Raw genomic sequence first — 15,787 nt, 5'->3', positions numbered from 1 at the left:
ACAAACACAAGAAAAATCAATTTTTTCTTTGTTTTTATATTTTTTTACAGCTACATGTATAAATGTTTAAGTTTAACATGACAAAACGCACTTGTAATATGACAAACAAAACTTTTTGTTATGTTTCTGTCTGTTTATAAATATTATAAGTTGTTACTTAGTTGGTATTCTTTCGCCAACGACCATACCACGCTGAATACATCGGTTCTCGTCCGATCACCGAAATTAAGCAGCGTCGGGCGCGGTTAGTACTTAGATGGGGGACCGCTTGGGAACACCGCGTGTTGTTGGCATCCCAACAAAACAAAACTTTTTGGTTTTTTTTTATTTTTTATATATAAAAATTATCTAAATAATAGTAATTAATTGAAAAAAATCCTTAATTTGAAAAAAAATTGTAAATAAAATAGAGAAATAAAAAAAAAAATCTTAAAATTACACTGCAAACTACTCGTACTACAATAACATGCAAACATGCAAAAGCACAAACACAAGAAAAATCAATTTTTTCTTTGTTTTTATATTTTTTTACAGCTACATGTATAAATGTTTAAGTTTAACATGACAAAACGCACTTGTAATATGACAAACAAAACTTTTTGTTATGTTTCTGTCTGTTTATAAATATTATAAGTTGTTACTTAGTTGGTATTCTTTCGCCAACGACCATACCACGCTGAATACATCGGTTCTCGTCCGATCACCGAAATTAAGCAGCGTCGGGCGCGGTTAGTACTTAGATGGGGGACCGCTTGGGAACACCGCGTGTTGTTGGCATCCCAACAAAACAAAACTTTTTGGTTTTTTTTTATTTTTTATATATAAAAATTATCTAAATAATAGTAATTAATTGAAAAAAATCCTTAATTTGAAAAAAATTGTAAATAAAATAGAGAAATAAAAAAAAAAATCTTAAAATTACACTGCAAACTACTCGTACTACAATAACATGCAAACATGCAAAAGCACAAACACAAGAAAAATCAATTTTTTCTTTGTTTTTATATTTTTTTACAGCTACATGTATAAATGTTTAAGTTTAACATGACAAAACGCACTTGTAATATGACAAACAAAACTTTTTGTTATGTTTCTGTCTGTTTATAAATATTATAAGTTGTTACTTAGTTGGTATTCTTTCGCCAACGACCATACCACGCTGAATACATCGGTTCTCGTCCGATCACCGAAATTAAGCAGCGTCGGGCGCGGTTAGTACTTAGATGGGGGACCGCTTGGGAACACCGCGTGTTGTTGGCATCCCAACAAAACAAAACTTTTTGGTTTTTTTTTATTTTTTATATATAAAAATTATCTAAATAATAGTAATTAATTGAAAAAAATCCTTAATTTGAAAAAAATTGTAAATAAAATAGAGAAATAAAAAAAAAAATCTTAAAATTACACTGCAAACTACTCGTACTACAATAACATGCAAACATGCAAAAGCACAAACACAAGAAAAATCAATTTTTTCTTTGTTTTTATATTTTTTTACAGCTACATGTATAAATGTTTAAGTTTAACATGACAAAACGCACTTGTAATATGACAAACAAAACTTTTTGTTATGTTTCTGTCTGTTTATAAATATTATAAGTTGTTACTTAGTTGGTATTCTTTCGCCAACGACCATACCACGCTGAATACATCGGTTCTCGTCCGATCACCGAAATTAAGCAGCGTCGGGCGCGGTTAGTACTTAGATGGGGGACCGCTTGGGAACACCGCGTGTTGTTGGCATCCCAACAAAACAAAACTTTTTGGTTTTTTTTTATTTTTTATATATAAAAATTATCTAAATAATAGTAATTAATTGAAAAAAATCCTTAATTTGAAAAAAATTGTAAATAAAATAGAGAAATAAAAAAAAAAATCTTAAAATTACACTGCAAACTACTCGTACTACAATAACATGCAAACATGCAAAAGCACAAACACAAGAAAAATCAATTTTTTCTTTGTTTTTATATTTTTTTACAGCTACATGTATAAATGTTTAAGTTTAACATGACAAAACGCACTTGTAATATGACAAACAAAACTTTTTGTTATGTTTCTGTCTGTTTATAAATATTATAAGTTGTTACTTAGTTGGTATTCTTTCGCCAACGACCATACCACGCTGAATACATCGGTTCTCGTCCGATCACCGAAATTAAGCAGCGTCGGGCGCGGTTAGTACTTAGATGGGGGACCGCTTGGGAACACCGCGTGTTGTTGGCATCCCAACAAAACAAAACTTTTTGGTTTTTTTTTATTTTTTATATATAAAAATTATCTAAATAATAGTAATTAATTGAAAAAAATCCTTAATTTGAAAAAAATTGTAAATAAAATAGAGAAATAAAAAAAAAAATCTTAAAATTACACTGCAAACTACTCGTACTACAATAACATGCAAACATGCAAAAGCACAAACACAAGAAAAATCAATTTTTTCTTTGTTTTTATATTTTTTTACAGCTACATGTATAAATGTTTAAGTTTAACATGACAAAACGCACTTGTAATATGACAAACAAAACTTTTTGTTATGTTTCTGTCTGTTTATAAATATTATAAGTTGTTACTTAGTTGGTATTCTTTCGCCAACGACCATACCACGCTGAATACATCGGTTCTCGTCCGATCACCGAAATTAAGCAGCGTCGGGCGCGGTTAGTACTTAGATGGGGGACCGCTTGGGAACACCGCGTGTTGTTGGCATCCCAACAAAACAAAACTTTTTGGTTTTTTTTTATTTTTTATATATAAAAATTATCTAAATAATAGTAATTAATTGAAAAAAATCCTTAATTTGAAAAAAAATTGTAAATAAAATAGAGAAATAAAAAAAAAAATCTTAAAATTACACTGCAAACTACTCGTACTACAATAACATGCAAACATGCAAAAGCACAAACACAAGAAAAATCAATTTTTTCTTTGTTTTTATATTTTTTTACAGCTACATGTATAAATGTTTAAGTTTAACATGACAAAACGCACTTGTAATATGACAAACAAAACTTTTTGTTATGTTTCTGTCTGTTTATAAATATTATAAGTTGTTACTTAGTTGGTATTCTTTCGCCAACGACCATACCACGCTGAATACATCGGTTCTCGTCCGATCACCGAAATTAAGCAGCGTCGGGCGCGGTTAGTACTTAGATGGGGGACCGCTTGGGAACACCGCGTGTTGTTGGCATCCCAACAAAACAAAACTTTTTGGTTTTTTTTTATTTTTTATATATAAAAATTATCTAAATAATAGTAATTAATTGAAAAAAATCCTTAATTTGAAAAAAATTGTAAATAAAATAGAGAAATAAAAAAAAAAATCTTAAAATTACACTGCAAACTACTCGTACTACAATAACATGCAAACATGCAAAAGCACAAACACAAGAAAAATCAATTTTTTCTTTGTTTTTATATTTTTTTACAGCTACATGTATAAATGTTTAAGTTTAACATGACAAAACGCACTTGTAATATGACAAACAAAACTTTTTGTTATGTTTCTGTCTGTTTATAAATATTATAAGTTGTTACTTAGTTGGTATTCTTTCGCCAACGACCATACCACGCTGAATACATCGGTTCTCGTCCGATCACCGAAATTAAGCAGCGTCGGGCGCGGTTAGTACTTAGATGGGGGACCGCTTGGGAACACCGCGTGTTGTTGGCATCCCAACAAAACAAAACTTTTTGGTTTTTTTTTATTTTTTATATATAAAAATTATCTAAATAATAGTAATTAATTGAAAAAATCCTTAATTTGAAAAAAATTTTAAATAAAATAGAGAAATAAAAAAAAAAATCTTAAAATTACACTGCAAACTACTCGTACTACAATAACATGCAAACATGCAAAAGCACAAACACAAGAAAAATCAATTTTTTCTTTGTTTTTATATTTTTTTACAGCTACATGTATAAATGTTTAAGTTTAACATGACAAAACGCACTTGTAATATGACAAACAAAACTTTTTGTTATGTTTCTGTCTGTTTATAAATATTATAAGTTGTTACTTAGTTGGTATTCTTTCGCCAACGACCATACCACGCTGAATACATCGGTTCTCGTCCGATCACCGAAATTAAGCAGCGTCGGGCGCGGTTAGTACTTAGATGGGGGACCGCTTGGGAACACCGCGTGTTGTTGGCATCCCAACAAAACAAAACTTTTTGGTTTTTTTTTATTTTTTATATATAAAAATTATCTAAATAATAGTAATTAATTGAAAAAAATCCTTAATTTGAAAAAAATTGTAAATAAAATAGAGAAATAAAAAAAAAAATCTTAAAATTACACTGCAAACTACTCGTACTACAATAACATGCAAACATGCAAAAGCACAAACACAAGAAAAATCAATTTTTTCTTTGTTTTTATATTTTTTTACAGCTACATGTATAAATGTTTAAGTTTAACATGACAAAACGCACTTGTAATATGACAAACAAAACTTTTTGTTATGTTTCTGTCTGTTTATAAATATTATAAGTTGTTACTTAGTTGGTATTCTTTCGCCAACGACCATACCACGCTGAATACATCGGTTCTCGTCCGATCACCGAAATTAAGCAGCGTCGGGCGCGGTTAGTACTTAGATGGGGGACCGCTTGGGAACACCGCGTGTTGTTGGCATCCCAACAAAACAAAACTTTTTGGTTTTTTTTTATTTTTTATATATAAAAATTATCTAAATAATAGTAATTAATTGAAAAAAATCCTTAATTTGAAAAAAATTGTAAATAAAATAGAGAAATAAAAAAAAAAATCTTAAAATTACACTGCAAACTACTCGTACTACAATAACATGCAAACATGCAAAAGCACAAACACAAGAAAAATCAATTTTTTCTTTGTTTTTATATTTTTTTACAGCTACATGTATAAATGTTTAAGTTTAACATGACAAAACGCACTTGTAATATGACAAACAAAACTTTTTGTTATGTTTCTGTCTGTTTATAAATATTATAAGTTGTTACTTAGTTGGTATTCTTTCGCCAACGACCATACCACGCTGAATACATCGGTTCTCGTCCGATCACCGAAATTAAGCAGCGTCGGGCGCGGTTAGTACTTAGATGGGGGACCGCTTGGGAACACCGCGTGTTGTTGGCATCCCAACAAAACAAAACTTTTTGGTTTTTTTTTATTTTTTATATATAAAAATTATCTAAATAATAGTAATTAATTGAAAAAAATCCTTAATTTGAAAAAAATTGTAAATAAAATAGAGAAATAAAAAAAAAAATCTTAAAATTACACTGCAAACTACTCGTACTACAATAACATGCAAACATGCAAAAGCACAAACACAAGAAAAATCAATTTTTTCTTTGTTTTTATATTTTTTTACAGCTACATGTATAAATGTTTAAGTTTAACATGACAAAACGCACTTGTAATATGACAAACAAAACTTTTTGTTATGTTTCTGTCTGTTTATAAATATTATAAGTTGTTACTTAGTTGGTATTCTTTCGCCAACGACCATACCACGCTGAATACATCGGTTCTCGTCCGATCACCGAAATTAAGCAGCGTCGGGCGCGGTTAGTACTTAGATGGGGGACCGCTTGGGAACACCGCGTGTTGTTGGCATCCCAACAAAACAAAACTTTTTGGTTTTTTTTTATTTTTTATATATAAAAATTATCTAAATAATAGTAATTAATTGAAAAAAATCCTTAATTTGAAAAAAATTGTAAATAAAATAGAGAAATAAAAAAAAAAATCTTAAAATTACACTGCAAACTACTCGTACTACAATAACATGCAAACATGCAAAAGCACAAACACAAGAAAAATCAATTTTTTCTTTGTTTTTATATTTTTTTACAGCTACATGTATAAATGTTTAAGTTTAACATGACAAAACGCACTTGTAATATGACAAACAAAACTTTTTGTTATGTTTCTGTCTGTTTATAAATATTATAAGTTGTTACTTAGTTGGTATTCTTTCGCCAACGACCATACCACGCTGAATACATCGGTTCTCGTCCGATCACCGAAATTAAGCAGCGTCGGGCGCGGTTAGTACTTAGATGGGGGACCGCTTGGGAACACCGCGTGTTGTTGGCATCCCAACAAAACAAAACTTTTTGGTTTTTTTTTTATTTTTTATATATAAAAATTATCTAAATAATAGTAATTAATTGAAAAAAATCCTTAATTTGAAAAAAATTGTAAATAAAATAGAGAAATAAAAAAAAAAATCTTAAAATTACACTGCAAACTACTCGTACTACAATAACATGCAAACATGCAAAAGCACAAACACAAGAAAAATCAATTTTTTCTTTGTTTTTATATTTTTTTACAGCTACATGTATAAATGTTTAAGTTTAACATGACAAAACGCACTTGTAATATGACAAACAAAACTTTTTGTTATGTTTCTGTCTGTTTATAAATATTATAAGTTGTTACTTAGTTGGTATTCTTTCGCCAACGACCATACCACGCTGAATACATCGGTTCTCGTCCGATCACCGAAATTAAGCAGCGTCGGGCGCGGTTAGTACTTAGATGGGGGACCGCTTGGGAACACCGCGTGTTGTTGGCATCCCAACAAAACAAAACTTTTTGGTTTTTTTTTATTTTTTATATATAAAAATTATCTAAATAATAGTAATTAATTGAAAAAAATCCTTAATTTGAAAAAAATTGTAAATAAAATAGAGAAATAAAAAAAAAAATCTTAAAATTACACTGCAAACTACTCGTACTACAATAACATGCAAACATGCAAAAGCACAAACACAAGAAAAATCAATTTTTTCTTTGTTTTTATATTTTTTTACAGCTACATGTATAAATGTTTAAGTTTAACATGACAAAACGCACTTGTAATATGACAAACAAAACTTTTTGTTATGTTTCTGTCTGTTTATAAATATTATAAGTTGTTACTTAGTTGGTATTCTTTCGCCAACGACCATACCACGCTGAATACATCGGTTCTCGTCCGATCACCGAAATTAAGCAGCGTCGGGCGCGGTTAGTACTTAGATGGGGGACCGCTTGGGAACACCGCGTGTTGTTGGCATCCCAACAAAACAAAACTTTTTGGTTTTTTTTTATTTTTTATATATAAAAATTATCTAAATAATAGTAATTAATTGAAAAAAATCCTTAATTTGAAAAAAATTGTAAATAAAATAGAGAAATAAAAAAAAAAATCTTAAAATTACACTGCAAACTACTCGTACTACAATAACATGCAAACATGCAAAAGCACAAACACAAGAAAAATCAATTTTTTCTTTGTTTTTATATTTTTTTACAGCTACATGTATAAATGTTTAAGTTTAACATGACAAAACGCACTTGTAATATGACAAACAAAACTTTTTGTTATGTTTCTGTCTGTTTATAAATATTATAAGTTGTTACTTAGTTGGTATTCTTTCGCCAACGACCATACCACGCTGAATACATCGGTTCTCGTCCGATCACCGAAATTAAGCAGCGTCGGGCGCGGTTAGTACTTAGATGGGGGACCGCTTGGGAACACCGCGTGTTGTTGGCATCCCAACAAAACAAAACTTTTTGGTTTTTTTTTATTTTTTATATATAAAAATTATCTAAATAATAGTAATTAATTGAAAAAAATCCTTAATTTGAAAAAAATTGTAAATAAAATAGAGAAATAAAAAAAAAAATCTTAAAATTACACTGCAAACTACTCGTACTACAATAACATGCAAACATGCAAAAGCACAAACACAAGAAAAATCAATTTTTTCTTTGTTTTTATATTTTTTTACAGCTACATGTATAAATGTTTAAGTTTAACATGACAAAACGCACTTGTAATATGACAAACAAAACTTTTTGTTATGTTTCTGTCTGTTTATAAATATTATAAGTTGTTACTTAGTTGGTATTCTTTCGCCAACGACCATACCACGCTGAATACATCGGTTCTCGTCCGATCACCGAAATTAAGCAGCGTCGGGCGCGGTTAGTACTTAGATGGGGGACCGCTTGGGAACACCGCGTGTTGTTGGCATCCCAACAAAACAAAACTTTTTGGTTTTTTTTTATTTTTTATATATAAAAATTATCTAAATAATAGTAATTAATTGAAAAAAATCCTTAATTTGAAAAAAATTGTAAATAAAATAGAGAAATAAAAAAAAAAATCTTAAAATTACACTGCAAACTACTCGTACTACAATAACATGCAAACATGCAAAAGCACAAACACAAGAAAAATCAATTTTTTCTTTGTTTTTATATTTTTTTACAGCTACATGTATAAATGTTTAAGTTTAACATGACAAAACGCACTTGTAATATGACAAACAAAACTTTTTGTTATGTTTCTGTCTGTTTATAAATATTATAAGTTGTTACTTAGTTGGTATTCTTTCGCCAACGACCATACCACGCTGAATACATCGGTTCTCGTCCGATCACCGAAATTAAGCAGCGTCGGGCGCGGTTAGTACTTAGATGGGGGACCGCTTGGGAACACCGCGTGTTGTTGGCATCCCAACAAAACAAAACTTTTTGGTTTTTTTTTATTTTTTATATATAAAAATTATCTAAATAATAGTAATTAATTGAAAAAAATCCTTAATTTGAAAAAAATTGTAAATAAAATAGAGAAATAAAAAAAAAAATCTTAAAATTACACTGCAAACTACTCGTACTACAATAACATGCAAACATGCAAAAGCACAAACACAAGAAAAATCAATTTTTTCTTTGTTTTTATATTTTTTTACAGCTACATGTATAAATGTTTAAGTTTAACATGACAAAACGCACTTGTAATATGACAAACAAAACTTTTTGTTATGTTTCTGTCTGTTTATAAATATTATAAGTTGTTACTTAGTTGGTATTCTTTCGCCAACGACCATACCACGCTGAATACATCGGTTCTCGTCCGATCACCGAAATTAAGCAGCGTCGGGCGCGGTTAGTACTTAGATGGGGGACCGCTTGGGAACACCGCGTGTTGTTGGCATCCCAACAAAACAAAACTTTTTGGTTTTTTTTTATTTTTTATATATAAAAATTATCTAAATAATAGTAATTAATTGAAAAAAATCCTTAATTTGAAAAAAATTGTAAATAAAATAGAGAAATAAAAAAAAAAATCTTAAAATTACACTGCAAACTACTCGTACTACAATAACATGCAAACATGCAAAAGCACAAACACAAGAAAAATCAATTTTTTCTTTGTTTTTATATTTTTTTACAGCTACATGTATAAATGTTTAAGTTTAACATGACAAAACGCACTTGTAATATGACAAACAAAACTTTTTGTTATGTTTCTGTCTGTTTATAAATATTATAAGTTGTTACTTAGTTGGTATTCTTTCGCCAACGACCATACCACGCTGAATACATCGGTTCTCGTCCGATCACCGAAATTAAGCAGCGTCGGGCGCGGTTAGTACTTAGATGGGGGACCGCTTGGGAACACCGCGTGTTGTTGGCATCCCAACAAAACAAAACTTTTTGGTTTTTTTTTATTTTTTATATATAAAAATTATCTAAATAATAGTAATTAATTGAAAAAAATCCTTAATTTGAAAAAAATTGTAAATAAAATAGAGAAATAAAAAAAAAAATCTTAAAATTACACTGCAAACTACTCGTACTACAATAACATGCAAACATGCAAAAGCACAAACACAAGAAAAATCAATTTTTTCTTTGTTTTTATATTTTTTTACAGCTACATGTATAAATGTTTAAGTTTAACATGACAAAACGCACTTGTAATATGACAAACAAAACTTTTTGTTATGTTTCTGTCTGTTTATAAATATTATAAGTTGTTACTTAGTTGGTATTCTTTCGCCAACGACCATACCACGCTGAATACATCGGTTCTCGTCCGATCACCGAAATTAAGCAGCGTCGGGCGCGGTTAGTACTTAGATGGGGGACCGCTTGGGAACACCGCGTGTTGTTGGCATCCCAACAAAACAAAACTTTTTGGTTTTTTTTTATTTTTTATATATAAAAATTATCTAAATAATAGTAATTAATTGAAAAAAATCCTTAATTTGAAAAAAATTGTAAATAAAATAGAGAAATAAAAAAAAAAATCTTAAAATTACACTGCAAACTACTCGTACTACAATAACATGCAAACATGCAAAAGCACAAACACAAGAAAAATCAATTTTTTCTTTGTTTTTATATTTTTTTACAGCTACATGTATAAATGTTTAAGTTTAACATGACAAAACGCACTTGTAATATGACAAACAAAACTTTTTGTTATGTTTCTGTCTGTTTATAAATATTATAAGTTGTTACTTAGTTGGTATTCTTTCGCCAACGACCATACCACGCTGAATACATCGGTTCTCGTCCGATCACCGAAATTAAGCAGCGTCGGGCGCGGTTAGTACTTAGATGGGGGACCGCTTGGGAACACCGCGTGTTGTTGGCATCCCAACAAAACAAAACTTTTTGGTTTTTTTTTATTTTTTATATATAAAAATTATCTAAATAATAGTAATTAATTGAAAAAAATCCTTAATTTGAAAAAAATTGTAAATAAAATAGAGAAATAAAAAAAAAAATCTTAAAATTACACTGCAAACTACTCGTACTACAATAACATGCAAACATGCAAAAGCACAAACACAAGAAAAATCAATTTTTTCTTTGTTTTTATATTTTTTTACAGCTACATGTATAAATGTTTAAGTTTAACATGACAAAACGCACTTGTAATATGACAAACAAAACTTTTTGTTATGTTTCTGTCTGTTTATAAATATTATAAGTTGTTACTTAGTTGGTATTCTTTCGCCAACGACCATACCACGCTGAATACATCGGTTCTCGTCCGATCACCGAAATTAAGCAGCGTCGGGCGCGGTTAGTACTTAGATGGGGGACCGCTTGGGAACACCGCGTGTTGTTGGCATCCCAACAAAACAAAACTTTTTGGTTTTTTTTTATTTTTTATATATAAAAATTATCTAAATAATAGTAATTAATTGAAAAAAATCCTTAATTTGAAAAAAATTGTAAATAAAATAGAGAAATAAAAAAAAAAATCTTAAAATTACACTGCAAACTACTCGTACTACAATAACATGCAAACATGCAAAAGCACAAACACAAGAAAAATCAATTTTTTCTTTGTTTTTATATTTTTTTACAGCTACATGTATAAATGTTTAAGTTTAACATGACAAAACGCACTTGTAATATGACAAACAAAACTTTTTGTTATGTTTCTGTCTGTTTATAAATATTATAAGTTGTTACTTAGTTGGTATTCTTTCGCCAACGACCATACCACGCTGAATACATCGGTTCTCGTCCGATCACCGAAATTAAGCAGCGTCGGGCGCGGTTAGTACTTAGATGGGGGACCGCTTGGGAACACCGCGTGTTGTTGGCATCCCAACAAAACAAAACTTTTTGGTTTTTTTTTATTTTTTATATATAAAAATTATCTAAATAATAGTAATTAATTGAAAAAAATCCTTAATTTGAAAAAAATTGTAAATAAAATAGAGAAATAAAAAAAAAAATCTTAAAATTACACTGCAAACTACTCGTACTACAATAACATGCAAACATGCAAAAGCACAAACACAAGAAAAATCAATTTTTTCTTTGTTTTTATATTTTTTTACAGCTACATGTATAAATGTTTAAGTTTAACATGACAAAACGCACTTGTAATATGACAAACAAAACTTTTTGTTATGTTTCTGTCTGTTTATAAATATTATAAGTTGTTACTTAGTTGGTATTCTTTCGCCAACGACCATACCACGCTGAATACATCGGTTCTCGTCCGATCACCGAAATTAAGCAGCGTCGGGCGCGGTTAGTACTTAGATGGGGGACCGCTTGGGAACACCGCGTGTTGTTGGCATCCCAACAAAACAAAACTTTTTGGTTTTTTTTTATTTTTTATATATAAAAATTATCTAAATAATAGTAATTAATTGAAAAAAATCCTTAATTTGAAAAAAATTGTAAATAAAATAGAGAAATAAAAAAAAAAATCTTAAAATTACACTGCAAACTACTCGTACTACAATAACATGCAAACATGCAAAAGCACAAACACAAGAAAAATCAATTTTTTCTTTGTTTTTATATTTTTTTACAGCTACATGTATAAATGTTTAAGTTTAACATGACAAAACGCACTTGTAATATGACAAACAAAACTTTTTGTTATGTTTCTGTCTGTTTATAAATATTATAAGTTGTTACTTAGTTGGTATTCTTTCGCCAACGACCATACCACGCTGAATACATCGGTTCTCGTCCGATCACCGAAATTAAGCAGCGTCGGGCGCGGTTAGTACTTAGATGGGGGACCGCTTGGGAACACCGCGTGTTGTTGGCATCCCAACAAAACAAAACTTTTTGGTTTTTTTTTATTTTTTATATATAAAAATTATCTAAATAATAGTAATTAATTGAAAAAAATCCTTAATTTGAAAAAAATTGTAAATAAAATAGAGAAATAAAAAAAAAAATCTTAAAATTACACTGCAAACTACTCGTACTACAATAACATGCAAACATGCAAAAGCACAAACACAAGAAAAATCAATTTTTTCTTTGTTTTTATATTTTTTTACAGCTACATGTATAAATGTTTAAGTTTAACATGACAAAACGCACTTGTAATATGACAAACAAAACTTTTTGTTATGTTTCTGTCTGTTTATAAATATTATAAGTTGTTACTTAGTTGGTATTCTTTCGCCAACGACCATACCACGCTGAATACATCGGTTCTCGTCCGATCACCGAAATTAAGCAGCGTCGGGCGCGGTTAGTACTTAGATGGGGGACCGCTTGGGAACACCGCGTGTTGTTGGCATCCCAACAAAACAAAACTTTTTGGTTTTTTTTTATTTTTTATATATAAAAATTATCTAAATAATAGTAATTAATTGAAAAAAATCCTTAATTTGAAAAAAATTGTAAATAAAATAGAGAAATAAAAAAAAAAATCTTAAAATTACACTGCAAACTACTCGTACTACAATAACATGCAAACATGCAAAAGCACAAACACAAGAAAAATCAATTTTTTCTTTGTTTTTATATTTTTTTACAGCTACATGTATAAATGTTTAAGTTTAACATGACAAAACGCACTTGTAATATGACAAACAAAACTTTTTGTTATGTTTCTGTCTGTTTATAAATATTATAAGTTGTTACTTAGTTGGTATTCTTTCGCCAACGACCATACCACGCTGAATACATCGGTTCTCGTCCGATCACCGAAATTAAGCAGCGTCGGGCGCGGTTAGTACTTAGATGGGGGACCGCTTGGGAACACCGCGTGTTGTTGGCATCCCAACAAAACAAAACTTTTTGGTTTTTTTTTATTTTTTATATATAAAAATTATCTAAATAATAGTAATTAATTGAAAAAAATCCTTAATTTGAAAAAAATTGTAAATAAAATAGAGAAATAAAAAAAAAAATCTTAAAATTACACTGCAAACTACTCGTACTACAATAACATGCAAACATGCAAAAGCACAAACACAAGAAAAATCAATTTTTTCTTTGTTTTTATATTTTTTTACAGCTACATGTATAAATGTTTAAGTTTAACATGACAAAACGCACTTGTAATATGACAAACAAAACTTTTTGTTATGTTTCTGTCTGTTTATAAATATTATAAGTTGTTACTTAGTTGGTATTCTTTCGCCAACGACCATACCACGCTGAATACATCGGTTCTCGTCCGATCACCGAAATTAAGCAGCGTCGGGCGCGGTTAGTACTTAGATGGGGGACCGCTTGGGAACACCGCGTGTTGTTGGCATCCCAACAAAACAAAACTTTTTGGTTTTTTTTATTTTTTATATATAAAAATTATCTAAATAATAGTAATTAATTGAAAAAAATCCTTAATTTGAAAAAAATTGTAAATAAAATAGAGAAATAAAAAAAAAAATCTTAAAATTACACTGCAAACTACTCGTACTACAATAACATGCAAACATGCAAAAGCACAAACACAAGAAAAATCAATTTTTTCTTTGTTTTTATATTTTTTTACAGCTACATGTATAAATGTTTAAGTTTAACATGACAAAACGCACTTGTAATATGACAAACAAAACTTTTTGTTATGTTTCTGTCTGTTTATAAATATTATAAGTTGTTACTTAGTTGGTATTCTTTCGCCAACGACCATACCACGCTGAATACATCGGTTCTCGTCCGATCACCGAAATTAAGCAGCGTCGGGCGCGGTTAGTACTTAGATGGGGGACCGCTTGGGAACACCGCGTGTTGTTGGCATCCCAACAAAACAAAACTTTTTGGTTTTTTTTTATTTTTTATATATAAAAATTATCTAAATAATAGTAATTAATTGAAAAAAATCCTTAATTTGAAAAAAATTGTAAATAAAATAGAGAAATAAAAAAAAAAATCTTAAAATTACACTGCAAACTACTCGTACTACAATAACATGCAAACATGCAAAAGCACAAACACAAGAAAAATCAATTTTTTCTTTGTTTTTATATTTTTTTACAGCTACATGTATAAATGTTTAAGTTTAACATGACAAAACGCACTTGTAATATGACAAACAAAACTTTTTGTTATGTTTCTGTCTGTTTATAAATATTATAAGTTGTTACTTAGTTGGTATTCTTTCGCCAACGACCATACCACGCTGAATACATCGGTTCTCGTCCGATCACCGAAATTAAGCAGCGTCGGGCGCGGTTAGTACTTAGATGGGGGACCGCTTGGGAACACCGCGTGTTGTTGGCATCCCAACAAAACAAAACTTTTTGGTTTTTTTTTATTTTTTATATATAAAAATTATCTAAATAATAGTAATTAATTGAAAAAAATCCTTAATTTGAAAAAAATTGTAAATAAAATAGAGAAATAAAAAAAAAAATCTTAAAATTACACTGCAAACTACTCGTACTACAATAACATGCAAACATGCAAAAGCACAAACACAAGAAAAATCAATTTTTTCTTTGTTTTTATATTTTTTTACAGCTACATGTATAAATGTTTAAGTTTAACATGACAAAACGCACTTGTAATATGACAAACAAAACTTTTTGTTATGTTTCTGTCTGTTTATAAATATTATAAGTTGTTACTTAGTTGGTATTCTTTCGCCAACGACCATACCACGCTGAATACATCGGTTCTCGTCCGATCACCGAAATTAAGCAGCGTCGGGCGCGGTTAGTACTTAGATGGGGGACCGCTTGGGAACACCGCGTGTTGTTGGCATCCCAACAAAACAAAACTTTTTGGTTTTTTTTTATTTTTTATATATAAAAATTATCTAAATAATAGTAATTAATTGAAAAAAATCCTTAATTTGAAAAAAATTGTAAATAAAATAGAGAAATAAAAAAAAAAATCTTAAAATTACACTGCAAACTACTCGTACTACAATAACATGCAAACATGCAAAAGCACAAACACAAGAAAAATCAATTTTTTCTTTGTTTTTATATTTTTTTACAGCTACATGTATAAATGTTTAAGTTTAACATGACAAAACGCACTTGTAATATGACAAACAAAACTTTTTGTTATGTTTCTGTCTGTTTATAAATATTATAAGTTGTTACTTAGTTGGTATTCTTTCGCCAACGACCATACCACGCTGAATACATCGGTTCTCGTCCGATCACCGAAATTAAGCAGCGTCGGGCGCGGTTAGTACTTAGATGGGGGACCGCTTGGGAACACCGCGTGTTGTTGGCATCCCAACAAAACAAAACTTTTTGGTTTTTTTTTATTT

The 15,787-nt window shown here is 29.7% G+C and overlaps 33 non-coding genes across 33 annotated transcripts; all 33 read left to right on the top strand.

The window, feature by feature from the left end:
- The first annotated feature begins 174 nt into the window (after positions 1-174).
- Positions 175-293, top strand: LOC135952703 (5S ribosomal RNA). The gene has a single exon (XR_010576071.1). It is a non-coding gene; the product is annotated as a 5S ribosomal RNA (ribosomal RNA).
- Positions 294-658: 365 nt separating this feature from the next.
- LOC135952702 (5S ribosomal RNA) lies at positions 659-777 on the top strand. Its single transcript, XR_010576070.1, has one exon. It is a non-coding gene; the product is annotated as a 5S ribosomal RNA (ribosomal RNA).
- A 364-nt stretch (positions 778-1,141) lies between these two features.
- LOC135952701 (5S ribosomal RNA) lies at positions 1,142-1,260 on the top strand. The gene has a single exon (XR_010576069.1). It is a non-coding gene; the product is annotated as a 5S ribosomal RNA (ribosomal RNA).
- A 364-nt stretch (positions 1,261-1,624) lies between these two features.
- LOC135952699 (5S ribosomal RNA) lies at positions 1,625-1,743 on the top strand. Its single transcript, XR_010576068.1, has one exon. It is a non-coding gene; the product is annotated as a 5S ribosomal RNA (ribosomal RNA).
- A 364-nt stretch (positions 1,744-2,107) lies between these two features.
- On the top strand, positions 2,108-2,226 carry LOC135952698 (5S ribosomal RNA). Its single transcript, XR_010576067.1, has one exon. It is a non-coding gene; the product is annotated as a 5S ribosomal RNA (ribosomal RNA).
- Positions 2,227-2,590: 364 nt separating this feature from the next.
- LOC135952697 (5S ribosomal RNA) lies at positions 2,591-2,709 on the top strand. Its single transcript, XR_010576066.1, has one exon. It is a non-coding gene; the product is annotated as a 5S ribosomal RNA (ribosomal RNA).
- Positions 2,710-3,074: 365 nt separating this feature from the next.
- LOC135952696 (5S ribosomal RNA) lies at positions 3,075-3,193 on the top strand. The gene has a single exon (XR_010576065.1). It is a non-coding gene; the product is annotated as a 5S ribosomal RNA (ribosomal RNA).
- Positions 3,194-3,557: 364 nt separating this feature from the next.
- On the top strand, positions 3,558-3,676 carry LOC135952695 (5S ribosomal RNA). Its single transcript, XR_010576064.1, has one exon. It is a non-coding gene; the product is annotated as a 5S ribosomal RNA (ribosomal RNA).
- A 363-nt stretch (positions 3,677-4,039) lies between these two features.
- On the top strand, positions 4,040-4,158 carry LOC135952694 (5S ribosomal RNA). The gene has a single exon (XR_010576063.1). It is a non-coding gene; the product is annotated as a 5S ribosomal RNA (ribosomal RNA).
- Positions 4,159-4,522: 364 nt separating this feature from the next.
- Positions 4,523-4,641, top strand: LOC135952692 (5S ribosomal RNA). Its single transcript, XR_010576061.1, has one exon. It is a non-coding gene; the product is annotated as a 5S ribosomal RNA (ribosomal RNA).
- Positions 4,642-5,005: 364 nt separating this feature from the next.
- LOC135952691 (5S ribosomal RNA) lies at positions 5,006-5,124 on the top strand. The gene has a single exon (XR_010576060.1). It is a non-coding gene; the product is annotated as a 5S ribosomal RNA (ribosomal RNA).
- Positions 5,125-5,488: 364 nt separating this feature from the next.
- On the top strand, positions 5,489-5,607 carry LOC135952690 (5S ribosomal RNA). The gene has a single exon (XR_010576059.1). It is a non-coding gene; the product is annotated as a 5S ribosomal RNA (ribosomal RNA).
- Positions 5,608-5,971: 364 nt separating this feature from the next.
- Positions 5,972-6,090, top strand: LOC135952689 (5S ribosomal RNA). The gene has a single exon (XR_010576058.1). It is a non-coding gene; the product is annotated as a 5S ribosomal RNA (ribosomal RNA).
- A 365-nt stretch (positions 6,091-6,455) lies between these two features.
- On the top strand, positions 6,456-6,574 carry LOC135952688 (5S ribosomal RNA). The gene has a single exon (XR_010576057.1). It is a non-coding gene; the product is annotated as a 5S ribosomal RNA (ribosomal RNA).
- A 364-nt stretch (positions 6,575-6,938) lies between these two features.
- Positions 6,939-7,057, top strand: LOC135952830 (5S ribosomal RNA). The gene has a single exon (XR_010576190.1). It is a non-coding gene; the product is annotated as a 5S ribosomal RNA (ribosomal RNA).
- A 364-nt stretch (positions 7,058-7,421) lies between these two features.
- Positions 7,422-7,540, top strand: LOC135952829 (5S ribosomal RNA). The gene has a single exon (XR_010576189.1). It is a non-coding gene; the product is annotated as a 5S ribosomal RNA (ribosomal RNA).
- Positions 7,541-7,904: 364 nt separating this feature from the next.
- Positions 7,905-8,023, top strand: LOC135952828 (5S ribosomal RNA). Its single transcript, XR_010576188.1, has one exon. It is a non-coding gene; the product is annotated as a 5S ribosomal RNA (ribosomal RNA).
- A 364-nt stretch (positions 8,024-8,387) lies between these two features.
- On the top strand, positions 8,388-8,506 carry LOC135952827 (5S ribosomal RNA). The gene has a single exon (XR_010576187.1). It is a non-coding gene; the product is annotated as a 5S ribosomal RNA (ribosomal RNA).
- A 364-nt stretch (positions 8,507-8,870) lies between these two features.
- Positions 8,871-8,989, top strand: LOC135952826 (5S ribosomal RNA). Its single transcript, XR_010576186.1, has one exon. It is a non-coding gene; the product is annotated as a 5S ribosomal RNA (ribosomal RNA).
- Positions 8,990-9,353: 364 nt separating this feature from the next.
- Positions 9,354-9,472, top strand: LOC135952824 (5S ribosomal RNA). The gene has a single exon (XR_010576184.1). It is a non-coding gene; the product is annotated as a 5S ribosomal RNA (ribosomal RNA).
- A 364-nt stretch (positions 9,473-9,836) lies between these two features.
- Positions 9,837-9,955, top strand: LOC135952823 (5S ribosomal RNA). Its single transcript, XR_010576183.1, has one exon. It is a non-coding gene; the product is annotated as a 5S ribosomal RNA (ribosomal RNA).
- Positions 9,956-10,319: 364 nt separating this feature from the next.
- On the top strand, positions 10,320-10,438 carry LOC135952822 (5S ribosomal RNA). Its single transcript, XR_010576182.1, has one exon. It is a non-coding gene; the product is annotated as a 5S ribosomal RNA (ribosomal RNA).
- A 364-nt stretch (positions 10,439-10,802) lies between these two features.
- LOC135952821 (5S ribosomal RNA) lies at positions 10,803-10,921 on the top strand. The gene has a single exon (XR_010576181.1). It is a non-coding gene; the product is annotated as a 5S ribosomal RNA (ribosomal RNA).
- Positions 10,922-11,285: 364 nt separating this feature from the next.
- Positions 11,286-11,404, top strand: LOC135952820 (5S ribosomal RNA). The gene has a single exon (XR_010576180.1). It is a non-coding gene; the product is annotated as a 5S ribosomal RNA (ribosomal RNA).
- Positions 11,405-11,768: 364 nt separating this feature from the next.
- LOC135952819 (5S ribosomal RNA) lies at positions 11,769-11,887 on the top strand. The gene has a single exon (XR_010576179.1). It is a non-coding gene; the product is annotated as a 5S ribosomal RNA (ribosomal RNA).
- A 364-nt stretch (positions 11,888-12,251) lies between these two features.
- LOC135952818 (5S ribosomal RNA) lies at positions 12,252-12,370 on the top strand. Its single transcript, XR_010576178.1, has one exon. It is a non-coding gene; the product is annotated as a 5S ribosomal RNA (ribosomal RNA).
- Positions 12,371-12,734: 364 nt separating this feature from the next.
- Positions 12,735-12,853, top strand: LOC135952817 (5S ribosomal RNA). Its single transcript, XR_010576177.1, has one exon. It is a non-coding gene; the product is annotated as a 5S ribosomal RNA (ribosomal RNA).
- A 364-nt stretch (positions 12,854-13,217) lies between these two features.
- Positions 13,218-13,336, top strand: LOC135952816 (5S ribosomal RNA). The gene has a single exon (XR_010576176.1). It is a non-coding gene; the product is annotated as a 5S ribosomal RNA (ribosomal RNA).
- Positions 13,337-13,700: 364 nt separating this feature from the next.
- Positions 13,701-13,819, top strand: LOC135952815 (5S ribosomal RNA). Its single transcript, XR_010576175.1, has one exon. It is a non-coding gene; the product is annotated as a 5S ribosomal RNA (ribosomal RNA).
- A 363-nt stretch (positions 13,820-14,182) lies between these two features.
- Positions 14,183-14,301, top strand: LOC135952813 (5S ribosomal RNA). Its single transcript, XR_010576173.1, has one exon. It is a non-coding gene; the product is annotated as a 5S ribosomal RNA (ribosomal RNA).
- Positions 14,302-14,665: 364 nt separating this feature from the next.
- LOC135952812 (5S ribosomal RNA) lies at positions 14,666-14,784 on the top strand. The gene has a single exon (XR_010576172.1). It is a non-coding gene; the product is annotated as a 5S ribosomal RNA (ribosomal RNA).
- Positions 14,785-15,148: 364 nt separating this feature from the next.
- Positions 15,149-15,267, top strand: LOC135952811 (5S ribosomal RNA). The gene has a single exon (XR_010576171.1). It is a non-coding gene; the product is annotated as a 5S ribosomal RNA (ribosomal RNA).
- Positions 15,268-15,631: 364 nt separating this feature from the next.
- LOC135952810 (5S ribosomal RNA) lies at positions 15,632-15,750 on the top strand. Its single transcript, XR_010576170.1, has one exon. It is a non-coding gene; the product is annotated as a 5S ribosomal RNA (ribosomal RNA).
- The last annotated feature ends 37 nt before the right edge of the window (positions 15,751-15,787 follow it).

This window comes from Calliphora vicina, chromosome 2 (genome assembly GCF_958450345.1).
Source record: "Calliphora vicina chromosome 2, idCalVici1.1, whole genome shotgun sequence".
Classification (NCBI taxonomy): domain Eukaryota; kingdom Metazoa; phylum Arthropoda; class Insecta; order Diptera; family Calliphoridae; genus Calliphora; species Calliphora vicina.
This window is presented reverse-complemented; position numbering and strand designations above follow the sequence as displayed.